General features: G+C 47.8%; 1 long non-coding RNA gene across 1 annotated transcript; it reads left to right on the top strand.

Annotated features, from left to right (window-relative positions):
• The first annotated feature begins 8,893 nt into the window (after nt 1-8,893).
• Nucleotides 8,894-13,255, top strand: LOC125129992 (uncharacterized). Its single transcript, XR_007135617.1, has 3 exons — nt 8,894-9,805; nt 9,902-10,012; nt 12,285-13,255. It is a non-coding gene; the product is annotated as an uncharacterized LOC125129992 (long non-coding RNA).
• Nucleotides 13,256-13,484: the final 229 nt, after the last annotated feature.

The raw sequence follows: 13,484 nt of genomic DNA, 5'->3' as shown, positions 1-13,484 counted from the left end.
CACTGGATCCTTCACCCACTGAGTGAGGCCAGGGACTGAACCCGCAACCTCAAGGATACTAGCCTGGCGGGTAACGCCCAGAGCCACAACGGGAATGCCTACTTGTCCTTTTAATGGCTCCTTATTGGTAATGTATTCCAGGCAGTATGATATAGGGAATATAAAGCTTCAGTCCTCAGACTCTTACAAGCTCTGGCAAGTGAGCAACTGTCATGGTTTTCACCATGTTAGGAGCCAGATGTGGTCGCTTTGCCTTGGCCTTGGCGCGCCTGTCCTGTGCCCTCCTTTGCAATGGCATTTCATTCATTAGCGTTTCTTCGTTCAAGGCCAGATTCTCTCTATCTTTCCTTCTCGCCTTCCTTCCTTCCTTTCTTCATCCCTTCCTTAAACTCAATTAGGATATTACAAGTAATTTGTGCCAAAACAATTGATTTGACTCCTAATTTTTCTGGCTGGCAATTAGTTGAGAAAAACCAGATAAGCAGAAAACAGAAACTTGCTCTGTTCTACCATCTATATTTGTCTTTTTAGGGCCACACCGGTGGCATATGGAGGTTCCCAGGCTAAGGGTCTACAGCTCGCAGCAATGCTGGATGCTTATCCCACTGAGTGAGGCCAGGGATCAAACCCACGTCTGCACGGGTACTAGTTGGGTTTGTAACTGCTGAGCCACATGGGAACTCCAGATGTATATTTTAATATTGATTCATCTATCAGATGTCTGTTGATGAAACAAGCCTCGGTGGTAAAACAGTATGGACAATATAAACAATGTCCTTTTTGGAACCAAACTTGGCAGTGAAACCCATCCCCAGACGCCGGGTCATGGTGAAGGAAAGTGCAGCGTTCATTGCTGGGCCCCGAGCACGGAGTCCAGGGCCGCTGGTGCTCAAACACCCAAACTGCCCAATGGGTTTCTGCCAAGCAATTTTAAAGGCGAGGTGAGGGAGGGGCATCCCAGGTTTGCGATCTGCTTGTGTGCAGTTTTCTGCTTTGGCTGATGGTGAGGTAACAGGGGTTAATATTATCAGTCCTTAGGTGCCAGTATGACCGGGAGCTCCGCACCAGTGGTTATCAAGTAGTTACTTTCTCCCATTGAGTGGGGGTGGCAGCATCGTTAAAACTACTCAGGGAATGCGCCTCAGGTACCGCTGTCTAGGTACTTTGGAGAGGAACTAGAGCAGGGGGGGGGGGGGCCTGTCCCCGGAAGTCCCCTTAGGGTCCTGCTCAGTTACATTTACTGCTCGCAGAGAGCTTACACATTCATGGGGAAAAAACAATACATAAATTATTTAATAAATAAGTTCCATTCATCTAAAGTTAATTGCTATCAGAAAAAATCAAATATATTGTGTAATAGAGAGTGATTTGGGAAGCTAATATCTACATATGTGTGTATATATATATATAGATATATATATAGTCTTTTTGCCTTTTCTAGGGCCACACCCGAGGCGTATGGAGGTTCCCAGGCTAGGGGTTGAATCGGAGCTGTAGCCGCCGGCCTACACCAGAGCCACATCAACGCAGGATCCGAGCCACGTCTGCGACCTACACCACAGCTCACAGCAACGCCGGATCCTTAACCCGCTGAGCAAGGCCAGGGATTGAACTGAAACCTCATGGTTCCTAAATTTGCTAACCACTGAGCCACGATGGGAACTCCTGGGAAGCTCACTTAGACTGAGGGTCAGCTAAGCCTTTCTTCGGAGGTGACACTTGATCTAAACTAGAGCTTGCACACGAATTACCTAGGGATTCTATTTAAATGCAGATTATGATGCTCTAGGTGAGGTGTGCCTGAAACTCCGCGTTTCTTAGAAGGGCTCACGTGGTCCTTACGCTGCTCCTCCATGAAGCACTTGCTGGACAGAAAGGATAATGAAGGGGCCTCTAGAGAAAGGAGCTCCAGGAGGAGGAAGGAGTGATTACCTAGGTGCCGAGGTGTGAGAAAAGTTGATATTTGGGTTTTGCACCCATTTTTTGGAGGCTGGGGGTAGTGAGTGGGCGATGAGGCTTTACAATGAGAGCACGGAAGCAGGCCAGTCATGTGGGGCCGTATGGACAGGAAGTCTTCGTTTTATCTCCCTGTCGAGGCAGACACTGGAAGGTCTCAAGGGGGCAAAGAGTAGCATGATTAGGTTTAAGCCAACAATTAACATCAAGCCAATAACTAGCTGGTGACACCATCTTCTGAGATATAAAACAACCAAACCAAACAAAAACAAAAACAAAAAAACAGACAAACCAAAAAGGAAACCAACATTTGTATTTTCAATAAATGGAAAAGAGAAAATCATCCAGAATGATGTTTAATTTAAAGTATCTGTTTGTATGTGTGTTGTGTGCTGGTGCAGATTTCATTTAGAACCTGACATTAGAATGAAGGTAAAAAGGGCAAATGCACCTGAGAATTTAGAATTATTTGGTAGCGTATTGTTAAAAACAAAAAAAAAGTTACCCTGGTAAATGTGATAGATGATGGGAATTCTCCGGCAAACAATGTTTTGCATTGTAAGACGAGTTGACTCGACTTTTGCCTCAGCCTGGAATTTTCCAAAGGAGGGAGATGATTTATTCGAACAGGGACGGGTGGAAAGTTCGGGTATTTCTAAGGACCCACTAGGAAAAGAGAGTCTTTCGCCTCAGATAGCGCTTCCTTTGGAATTCCCACGAATGATTTCTGTCATTTGAAGTCGTTTAATAGAAAGTTACCTTTTTTTCCACTTGAGCCTCTAACACGTTTTTCTGGTACCATCAATATGCTCATATTTCCAGTTAAAAGAATGGTTAAGACTGAATTATGGTTTAAATGCTTTTTTTCCCCTTTCACAGCTGTTTTTTCTTAATTCATTTCTTTGTCGCTGTCAAGGTTAAGGGAAATCAGTACTGAAGGAAAGAACAGAAGGAATTTGGGATGCTTTTCTATAAATTCTGGGCCCAATGACTTATCCCATGAGAATTCCTGGTAGAACTTGGGATTTTTTTTTTTTTTGTCTTTTTGTCTTTTTAGGGCTGCACCCAGGGCATATGGAGGTTGCCAGGTTAGGGGTCTAACCACTGGCCTACGCCACCGGCCTACGCCAAAGCCACAGCAACACCAGATCTGAGCCTCGTCTGCAACCTACACCACAGCTCACGGCAACGCCGGATCCTTAACCCGCTGAGCAAGGCCAGGGATTGAACCCGCCACCTCATGCTTCCTAGTCGGATTCGTTAACCACTGAGCCATGACGGGGACTCTGCACTCAGGATTTTTAGGATGAATCATTCTGGGAAAATGTTTTTTTCCTTGGCTGTTAGGTTAACATGAGAAAAGCAATAATACTCTGTATCAACCTTTGATCCAACATGATTTCTCAAAGCAAGGTTGTGGGAATTTCTCCCTGGGTGATACAAAATTGCATTTTCACCCCCGCAGTACTGCAGGTAGCAGATGTAGATACTGCGGAGGCTTTAATTGAATTACTTGTGGACTCCAAGAATCTTCTAGTAGCCTTAGATGGATTCCTTTCATCTTGCAGATAGTGAGTTTCAAGTGGAGGGGGTCGGGGTGAGAGTCCAGCTCCTGGGCAAAAGAGACTCAAGAAAGAACCTCGCTCTTTCCTTTGAAACTGAAGCCATCCGTTTCCTAAGGACACTTCATAGATCAAGGGCCTGAACCCTCCAACATTCTGATTACCCGGCTGCTTCTACGTGTGAGTTTCTAAGTTTCTGTTTACTGCCGTGGCCCTCGAGGCCTTCCCACCCCCACTGGTCTGGGGAGAGCTGTGGGATCAACAGATTCTCTCCTAGGAAATAAACAAACCTCCTCAACTAATGAGGAGCTTTTCTGATGAAACAGACTCAGGAGGGAAACAAAAACTACTTTCTCGCAGGCATGTCAGAACTGGAATAATAGAGTTGGGTGAAAAATATATTAAAGCGCTAAAAGATGATTTGCTCCTCTGTTCCTGACCTGCACTGTCTTTGGAAAAAGAGTAATTCTGACCACGTTCCCTTCCTGCCACTTCAGCGTGAGCTGCAGGCTGGGCGAGGAATCTTGCGTTAACATCCGGCTAAAGCCCGAGGCAGTAATTTTTGCACTTAGCAAGACACAGCGGCCACTTGTGACCACTTCTTCTTGTGGAGAAGAGGGCAGAATGGGCAGTTTTCTGTGGCAAAGGGTTGGGGACGTTACCTAGGAAACAAGGGGAGACTGTGAGAGGGGACAGCAGAGGCCTGAGGACAGAATTACAGAGCAAGGCGGCCTCCACCTGGGGTAGCCCCTGAAGGCCCAGGCTGGGAGTCCCCATCGCCTCTGCTCATCTCCACCTTCCCCACGTGGTCTGAGGGAGCAGGTTCCTAAGACAGGGTGAGAACCCCTCGCCCTCCTCCTCGGAGTGACTTTGTAATACACACCTCACTTTTTGGGTTACTCCTCCATCAGTGTTCGGGGGGACCCAGGAAACAGGGGTGGCTGTGTTTGAGAAAGACATCACACCTCCTGATCCCTCGGCGGGCCCTGGTGGAGAAGGGTCTCAAAGGGACACGGGCCAGACTCGCTCATGATGGAGATAAAGGGAAGTTGACAGGCCAGCAGGTGACGCCCTAAGCGAGAGATGACATGTCTACATAGGCTTGATTCCTCCTCAAGCCCTAGCAAGGTTCATGCACATAGCAGGACGGGAAGGGTTCCTGGACTCTCTGGGTCCCGTGACACTGCGTCATTATTATTACAAAGGCTTTTGTAAAGGATTTGTAGATGCTGGGCCCAGTATGGCACTGAAGAATCCCTCCACGAGAGCTAATTCACTCCCTTTAGATTGCAGACTCTAATCTAGGATCTCGGCAAATCAATTCCTTTTTTTTTTTTTTTAGGGCCACACTCATGGCATATGGAAATTCCCAGGCTAGGGGTCAGGTCGGAGTTGCAGCTGCCAGCCTACCCCACAGCCACAGCAGCATGGGATCCGAGCCACGTCTGCAACCTACACTGCTGCTCATGTCAACACGGATCCTTAACCCACTAAGCGGGGGTCAGGGATCGAACCCGCATCCTCATGGATGCTAGTAGGGTTTGCAACCCGCTGAGCCAAAACAGACACTCCCCGAATCAGTTCTGTTTGGTCTCCGACCTCAGTGATCTTGTAATCTAATGGTAAGGACAACCGCGAGGGATCACTCATTTCAGTTCAATGAAAGGAAACACAGCGAAGAGCGTCTAATGAGTTCATCCATCGGAGAGATGGTGGGGGATCTGCGCAGGTGCAGTGGCAGGAAGGGATGAAACAGGAGAGGGAGGCTGCGTCTGAGAGATGACCCTGAAGCCTCGCAAAACAGGGCCGATAGGCAGCTGGAGACAGTGGGAGGGGGGCTGGCAAACCCTGGACTGTCACCACCACAGCTGGGGGCGGGGGGGACGGTCACGGAGCCCCGGAAGTGGCGGCCTCAGGGCCTTCCGGGTCGTGTGTCAGGAACGAGGGTGTTGTTTTGCCGTTTTGGACTCCTGCGTGTGTGCGTTGGAGAGTCTGCAGACGCCGGCGGTTCTGGGAAGGGAGGGCAACAGGAGGAGGGGGGCCTAACTTGTCCAACACCAACAGCAGACACATGGCTTTTCCCTTGGAAAAATGAAACAGATGTCCAGGGAGGAAGATGCATTCGGGAGGACGCAGAGGTCTTGAGGGCACAGGCTCCCCAGTCAGATTGGCTGCTCTGGTCTCGGTGAGCCCCGAGGCCCCGCCTGGCTACCCAAGCCCTCTGGACTCTGAGCAATAGGCTGGCACATAGCAAGTGCTTAGCAAATACTAGCTTCTACTATTCTAAGTAATTCTGGGCGGGAAAGCGACGTCAGAAGTATTTTTCTAAGTATGAACAAAAAGCTAAGAAAAAAACAGCTTTCCAAACAGCGCTAGAATGTAACTCTAAAAGCACCGTCGACAACAACCAAAAAATAGGTAAATGGGAAATCATCAAAATTTAAAATGTGGTCCTTCAAAGGGCATCATCAAGAAGGTGAAAAGACATCCCACAGAATGGGAGAAAAATTTTGCAAGCTGTGTACCTAAAAAGAGATTAAAATTGGGAATTCGGGATTAACATATACACACTACTACAAATAAAATAGATTACCGGCAAGGGCCGGCTGTGTGGTACAGTGAACTGTACTCAATATTTTGTAATAACCTATTTTGTAATAATCTATAAGAGGAAAAAATCTGTTTATATATATGTTTATGTACATATGTATATTTATATATGTTTATATAAAATATATATGTATATGTATTTACATATATTTTTTTCCAGATTTTTTTGTGCACCTGAAACTAACACAGCATTGTGAATGAACTATCCTTTATTAGCAAAATTTCAGAGAACTCATAATTCAATAATAAAAAGATATATAACCTAATATTTTACTATTTTATTTCACTTTATTGAGGGCCACACCCACAGCACACCCAGGCTACGGGGTCAAATCAGAGCTACAGCTGCTGACCTACACCACAGCCACAGCAACACTAGATGTGAGCTGTGTCTTTGACCTAGGCCACAGTTCGTGCCAACTCTGGATCCTTCACACTGAGAGAGGTCAGGGATCAGACCTGCATCCTCGTGGATACTAGTCAGGTTTGTTTCTGCTGAGCCACAACAGGAACTGCCTAACCTAATATTTTAAATGGGCAAAGGACCTGGATGAGTGTTTCTCCAAAGAGGGTCTATCAATGAGGATATACTCGACATCTTTAGCGATCAGGGAAACACAAATCAAAACCACAAGGAGATACCACTTCGCACATTCTAGGATGGTTCTAATGAAAATGGCAAGTACGGGGAGTTCCTGGCGTGGCGCACTGGAAACAAATCCAACTAGGAACCATGAGGTTTCGGGTTCGATCCCTGACCTTGCTCAGTGGGTTAAGGATCCGGCATTGCCATGAGTTGTGGTGTAGCTGCAGATACGCCTTGGATCTGGAGTTGCTGTAGCTGTGGTGTAGGCCAATGGCTACAGCTCCAATTTGCCCCCTAGCCTGGGAACCTCCGTATGCTATGGGTGCGGCCCTAAAAAGCAAAAAAAAAAAAAAAAAAAAAAAAAAGAAAAGAAAAGAAAAAGAAAGAAAATAACAGGAAGTTTTGGTGAGGATGTGGAGAAAATGAAACCCTCACAGCAGGCTTATAAGAGTAGAAAATGGTGCAGCTACTTTGGAAAGAGCTGGTCATTCCTGGAAAGGTTAAACAGAGAGTTACCACGTGACCTAGAATTATATCTGTAGGTATAGACCCAACAGAAATGAAAATATATAAGTCCACATAAAACCTTATACATGGATGTTCACAGCTGCATTGTACAGAATAGCCAAAAAGACTCAAATGTCCTAAATGCCCACCTCCTGATGAATGGATAGTGAGAATGTGGTTTGTCCATATAACGAAATACCATTCGGTGATAAAAAGACAAGAAGCGCTGATAGATGCTCAACATGGATGAGCCTTGAAAACCTTATGCTTGGTGAAAGAAGCCCAACATTAAACAAAAATTTTTATATAATTCTATTTATAGGAAATATCCAGGATAGGCCAATCTGTAGAGTCGGCGAGTGGATTCGCGGTCGCCAGGCGTTGGAGATGTTTGAGAGGGCACAGAGACTGAATGGTGACACATGTGGAGTTTCTCTGGGGCGGTGGAAATGTTCTCAGGTTGATTGTTGTGGTTATCGCGGAACTCTGTGTCTACACCAAAATCCACTGATTTATACACTATCGCTGGGTGAATTGCACCTCAATGAAATTAAAAAAAAAAAACAGTACTAGAAGGAGGCATCAGTATGTTAAGCATTCTCCTGGTTAAGATACATCATGTAGATGCCATGTGTCAGAAGAATAGATCAGTATCAAATGAGAAATTTCTAGTGGTTGTGCAAGGTGGAAAATCATGGTTCTTAGATGACCTAGAAAAAGACCGCTTCTGCTGGACATCTTGCAGTTGTTTCTCCAGACCCATTCTCCACAGAGAAGAGCTATCTCATCAATAAATTTGATCAGAAATAGTTGCTTATAGGCTCAGTTTTAAGTGCATGATGAAACTCCAGTTGAGGCCCAATAATGCCAGAATGTTCATGCTAGAAATGCCTTTGATACCACTTGATCCGAACCTCTGCTCTGATCATCAGGGAGACTGAGGCGCAGAGAGGTGAAATGATCTGCCCAAGTCGACCAAGCTAACCGGTGGCAGAACCTAGACAACACTGAGCTCTCGCATTTTAACCCAGGTCTCATCCCTGGGCTGCTTGGTTCTCTGATGGAGAACTGGTGAGTTTGAGCCAACTTGGCGTGGACTTGATGGGTCTTCTAACTTTCTCAAGGTGTGGTACCGACATTGTAATTAAGCATTGGGGATCCCACAGGGAGAATATGGAGATCCCACAGGGAGAAGGCTATGTGATCTACATATTAGGAAGGCTCCCTATGGAAGATCGAAGAAACACTTGCATGTTGAAAATCAGAAAGGAAGCAGTATATTCCGCACGTCTGAGTCACAAAAAAAGAGAACACACTCAGTGGGAAAGGCGCCTACAAACGCTGGTCATTTCAAAGCGGTGGTTTCTGACGGACTGTTCCGTGGTTTTGGTGCCATCAGAAGTTTGGGGTTTCTTTTCTTTTCTTTTTTTTTTGTCTTTTGTCTTTTTTGTTGTTGTTGTTGCTATTTCTTGGGCCGCTCCCACGGCATATGGAGGTTCCCAGGCTAGGGGTCGAATCGGAGCTGTAGCCACCGGTCTACGCCAGAGCCACAGCAACTCGGGATCCGAGCCGCGTCTGCAACCTACACCACAGCTCACGGCAACACCGGATCGTTAACCCACTGAGCAAGGGCAGGGACCGAACCCGCAACCTCATGGTTCCTAGTCGGATTCGTTAACCACTGCGCCACGACGGGAACTCCAGAAGTTTGGGGTTTCTAAACATGATTGGGGTGTAGGAAAGAGCCACACGTTCACAACTCTGCAAGACTATTTATAATTTCTTTTCATCAGGAAAAGAAAAACATATCTTTGGTAATGTGCCAATTCTCAGCAATTAATGGCACGTCTTTCCTTGGGAAAAGATACAATTAAAATCCTCCTGAAGTCGTTGCTCCCTGACTGCGGTGGATACCAGGGCTGCTCACAGATGCTTCTCTTTCCTTCCCAACACACACGGTGGGCTGTGCTCTCCCGCCCACTTGCCGTGTCCTCACGTGACACGTGATTGGCCAATGAAGAGACGGGAGGCTTTGAAAGGCAGGCGGCGGCACCACCTTTTCTTCTTTCCGGTCGTGGCAACAGGCAACATCCCTGCCGGCGGCGGCTCTGCTGCCTGGGGCCGGGACTGAGCAGGACAGCGGTGGTGGCACAGGACCTCTGCTTGACCCTGATAGAGAGTGGGGTGCCTAAGGAAGAAACCTGCAAATTTAAGCCCCTGAATCTGTAGACCGACTCTTAAGCACAGCGGGATCTGACCTGTGCTGGCTGAAATGCCAGGCAACTCGAGTTCATCTTCATCATTCCCGCCTCTTCGGATGCTGGCTCCGCTGCTCGCAACTGGGGGGGAAGCGCTACATGCAGAGAGTCTCGCTAGGAGCTGGGCGCCTTCCAGCTCCCATCTCGTACATTTTCACAATAAGCGGAAAGGCGAGTGTCAGTAACCACACTTTCCCTGTAAGAACAGAGAAGGGAAGTGACTTGCCCCAGCTCCCCGGCTCGCAGCAGAGCTGAGACAGGAAGACAGGTTTTCTGAATATCACACGAAGCTGGGCAGGGCCTCCTGTTACTGCTTAGGAACCAAGGTAATCTTAGCTTAGCTGATCGCTGGGCTGTGACCTCTTCCCGTGTCTGTCACTCCTGCATCCTCCTCCTTGTTTTTGCTTTTCTATTTTCTCCAGGGGCCTGAGCCGTGGGAAGCTTTCTTTCAGCATGGTCCCCCACTTAGAGGTGACTGTCACCCTCCCACTAAATGGCGAGGAAATAAATCCTTGGCATGCAGCCCCTGAAAGGTAGGCTATGTTTTATATACATTGCAATTTGATGTGGTCCTTGTTTGAACCCTGCAGCAGCAGTTTTATTCCATCTATGTGAAGAATGGGAAACTGAGGCGTGTTCTCTTGCGGCACAGCAGGTTAAGGATGGGGTGTTGTCACTGCAGCAGCATGGGTCTGGTTTGATCCCCGGCCTGGGAACTTGAACATGCAGGGAGTGTGACCAAAAAACAAAATGGGAAACTGAGCACAGGCGGTTATGGAAACTGACTAAGGTTTAGTTAATAACCACTGGTGGGTGGATTTCAAATCCCTGTCCACCTGACTGGAAAATGCTTGCTCTTTCTGGTGCATTTCCCACAGTGATCCTGCCTACATCTAAATCCTAAGGGACAAAAATAAATAGTGAGTTAGACCGGAAGGATGGAGCCATCCTGCAGCCTGTTTGCTTGGGCTGTTCTCTACAAGAAGTAGCCTTTTGGTACCTCAGAGGCTGCAAAGTCCAGAGGTCCTGTCACAATGAAGGAACAGAGCCCTCCCAGCTCCTCAGGAGTGACAGCCGCTGGAAATGGTTATTTAACCCCATTTTTGATTTGCCTATGGAAAGCACCCAGTATATGGAGTTCCAGAGATGGCTCAGTGGGTTAAAAACTGGACTAGCATCCATGAGGATGCAGGTTCGATCCCTGGCCTTGCCCAGTGGGTTAAGGATCTGGTGTTGCTGTGTGCTGTGCTATAGGTTGTAGAATCTGGTGTTGCTGTGGCTGTGGTGTAGGCCGGCAACTGCAGCTCTGATTCGACCCCTAACCTGGAAAGTTCCATATGCCGTGGGTATGGCCATAAAAGCAAGAAACAAGAAACAATTAAAAAAAAGAGAGAGAGAAAGTACTCAGTATGTATTTGTTCATACATTTCAGTTCTCCAGGGGCTTATTAAGGTCAGCAGTCGATAAACAGGGCCTGCCCAGCTCTGGCTTCAAGGCAGGCTCAGGGATTTGACTTGCCCCCCCGAGTGGGCATTTCCAGCATCTGCATTTTCCCAGCAGCTGTTTAACACCTTGCACTACCATGAGCTAGGTACCAGTTTCTTAGTCCAGCTCTACGTCTGTTTCACTTCTCTGTAAACTAAGAGCTCAGATCCCTGGAAGGAATGAAAAGACATCCCGTTCCTGGTATTCGAGGCTAACTCTAGAAGCGGTTATTTATCGCACGTCTTATGCTCTGCTGCCCGGGAGCTGATTTGATGTGGTCAGGTCTTGTCCACGCTGTGAGGGGCTCTGCTGCCTTCGCCTCATCTGTAACAAGGGGAGGTTCCAGGCCTGGAGATCTCAGGGGTGGCCTTCTCGTTCTCAGACCTTTTCAGCCAGATCAGTACCGACCTGAAGCTCTGTCGACGTTGGTTTAACACCTGCACTGGTCACTCTGTTCATTCAGTATTTCCCCAGGGCTTTGCTCTGGGCCTGGTTCTCCCCTAGATGCCGGTGACAGAGAGTGAGTGAGACAGACAGGGTCCCTGGTCTGAGCAAATTCACAGTCCAGCGGGAAGAAAGAAATAATAAATGAGTAAGCAGGTGAAGGTGCTCAGTTCACTGTGCCCGGGATTGCTTACCGTAGATGGGGGGTTATGGAAAACTTCCGTGACAAGGGTCTTTCTGAGCGAAGACTTGGATGATAAGGAGCCAGACTGGAAAAGAACATTCCAGGCAGAGAGAGTAGAAAGTCTCCGGTTCTCAAAATAGGGTAAAATCAAGTGCGAGAATAAGGTTGGGATGATACTGTTCGCGGAATGGTTGCTGTGGGCCGGGCACTGGGCTACGTGCTTCCACCTGGGATCTCATTCTAATGAATCACCTGCAAGGTAGGGCAGCCGTTCTGTGCGCACCTGGGCTCCCTCTCCTCCATGGGGCTCTAGGGAAGCAGACTCAGTCAGGGCTCTTTGCAAATCCGTCTCGGGGCTCTCCCAGCACTTGGTGGGCAGTGACCAGGGAGGAAGGGTTCACACGACAAAGAATTATCCCTCGTCGGGTGTGATTCTCAGATGACCCTCCAAGGGTTATGTTAGTGAAAAACTGTTTATAACCTCTGAACCTGAAACCTAACTCTGTGCATACACACGAAGCTGTGAAAGAATAAAAATATGTGTATATATACTGGCCTCAGCTCCCGGCTCCTGGCACAGGGCTTCCAAAACCTCTGAATTTCCTAAGTGATAAGAGCGCTAGGAGCATCTTTTTTGTTCTAATATTTAGTCTTTGACCCTAAATCCTGACACACAGCTCTCAAATCCTTAGGGATTTCCCAGGTGCTGGAAGCGTATTTTGTTTCAGTGAGGTGGCTCTGGGGCTTCAGGATGCAGGCCGGTCAGCAGAAATATCACGACTGGAAGCTCGGAGCTGTCAGCTGCACCCTCCATCCTCTGGGAAGCCCAGAGGGGCTGGGGATTGAGTTAATGACAGGTGGGGCACTAGTGATAAAACTTCCACAAAAATCTGCAAAGTATGGGACTTGGAGTGCCTCCAGTTGGGGAACGTGCAGAGGTGTCATGCGGAGTGCGTGCCCCGAGAGCGAATGGAAACGCCCCAGCCCTTCCCACGCACCTGGCTGTAGGTACCTCTTCACCTGGCTGTTCATCAGTATCCTTGATTTTACCCTCTTGTGAATAAACTGGTAGGTATGAGGAGGTGGTTCCCTGGGTTCTGTAATCTGTTCCAGCAAATGTTCTAATCCAAGGAGGGGGCCCTGGGAACTTCTGCCTCTCAGGCAAGTCAGGCACAAGTAAGGGGGACCTCGGGATCTACTGCTGGTGATGGGCATCTCAGGTCGGGGTCTAGGGGACGGCATTGTGGGACTGAGCCCTTCACCTTCGGAGTCTGTGTTAACTTCAGTTGTGGTCAGAAGTGAATTGAACGGACCCAGTGCTGTCAGAGAATTGGCTGCTCTGGGAGAAGCCGTTGGGAAAGTGGTCAACGACCAAATGGAGGGAAGATCTTACTCTGTTTTTTATTTGGAACTTGATCAAGAAATGTTCACTGTTGCGGAAAATACCCACTGCAATGCTTGCCGCTCGTGGAGTTTGAGTCACCAGAATGACACACCTGCACCGGCCTGCCTTGGAAGCTGTCCCTGCAAAAATGTAACCCAGGAGCTCTGACGTTGCCTTCAATAGATTTAAAATCCCGCATTTCTAAGCTGGCGGAGATGCTTCCGTTGCATTCTCTCATTTAACTCCTTCATTGTAAGTGAATAAAAGCAACTGACTACGTCACTGTGTCCTCTAATGTCATGGAAGCCAAGCAAAGGCTTCTGCTGCTGCTTTTTTTTTTTTTGTCTTTTTGCCTTTTCTAGGGCCGCACCTGTGGCATATGGAAGTTCCCAGGCTAGGGGTCCAATCAGAGCTATAGCCGCCTGCCCATGCCAGAGCCATGGCAACGCAGGATCGAAGCCGCATTTGCAACCTACACCACAGCTCACGGCAACGCCGGGTCCTTAAC

The sequence above is a fragment of the Phacochoerus africanus genome, chromosome 6 (assembly GCF_016906955.1).
Source record: "Phacochoerus africanus isolate WHEZ1 chromosome 6, ROS_Pafr_v1, whole genome shotgun sequence".
Classification (NCBI taxonomy): domain Eukaryota; kingdom Metazoa; phylum Chordata; class Mammalia; order Artiodactyla; family Suidae; genus Phacochoerus; species Phacochoerus africanus.
The sequence above is the reverse complement of the archived record's forward strand: the minus strand, read 5'-3'. Positions and strand labels throughout refer to the sequence as shown.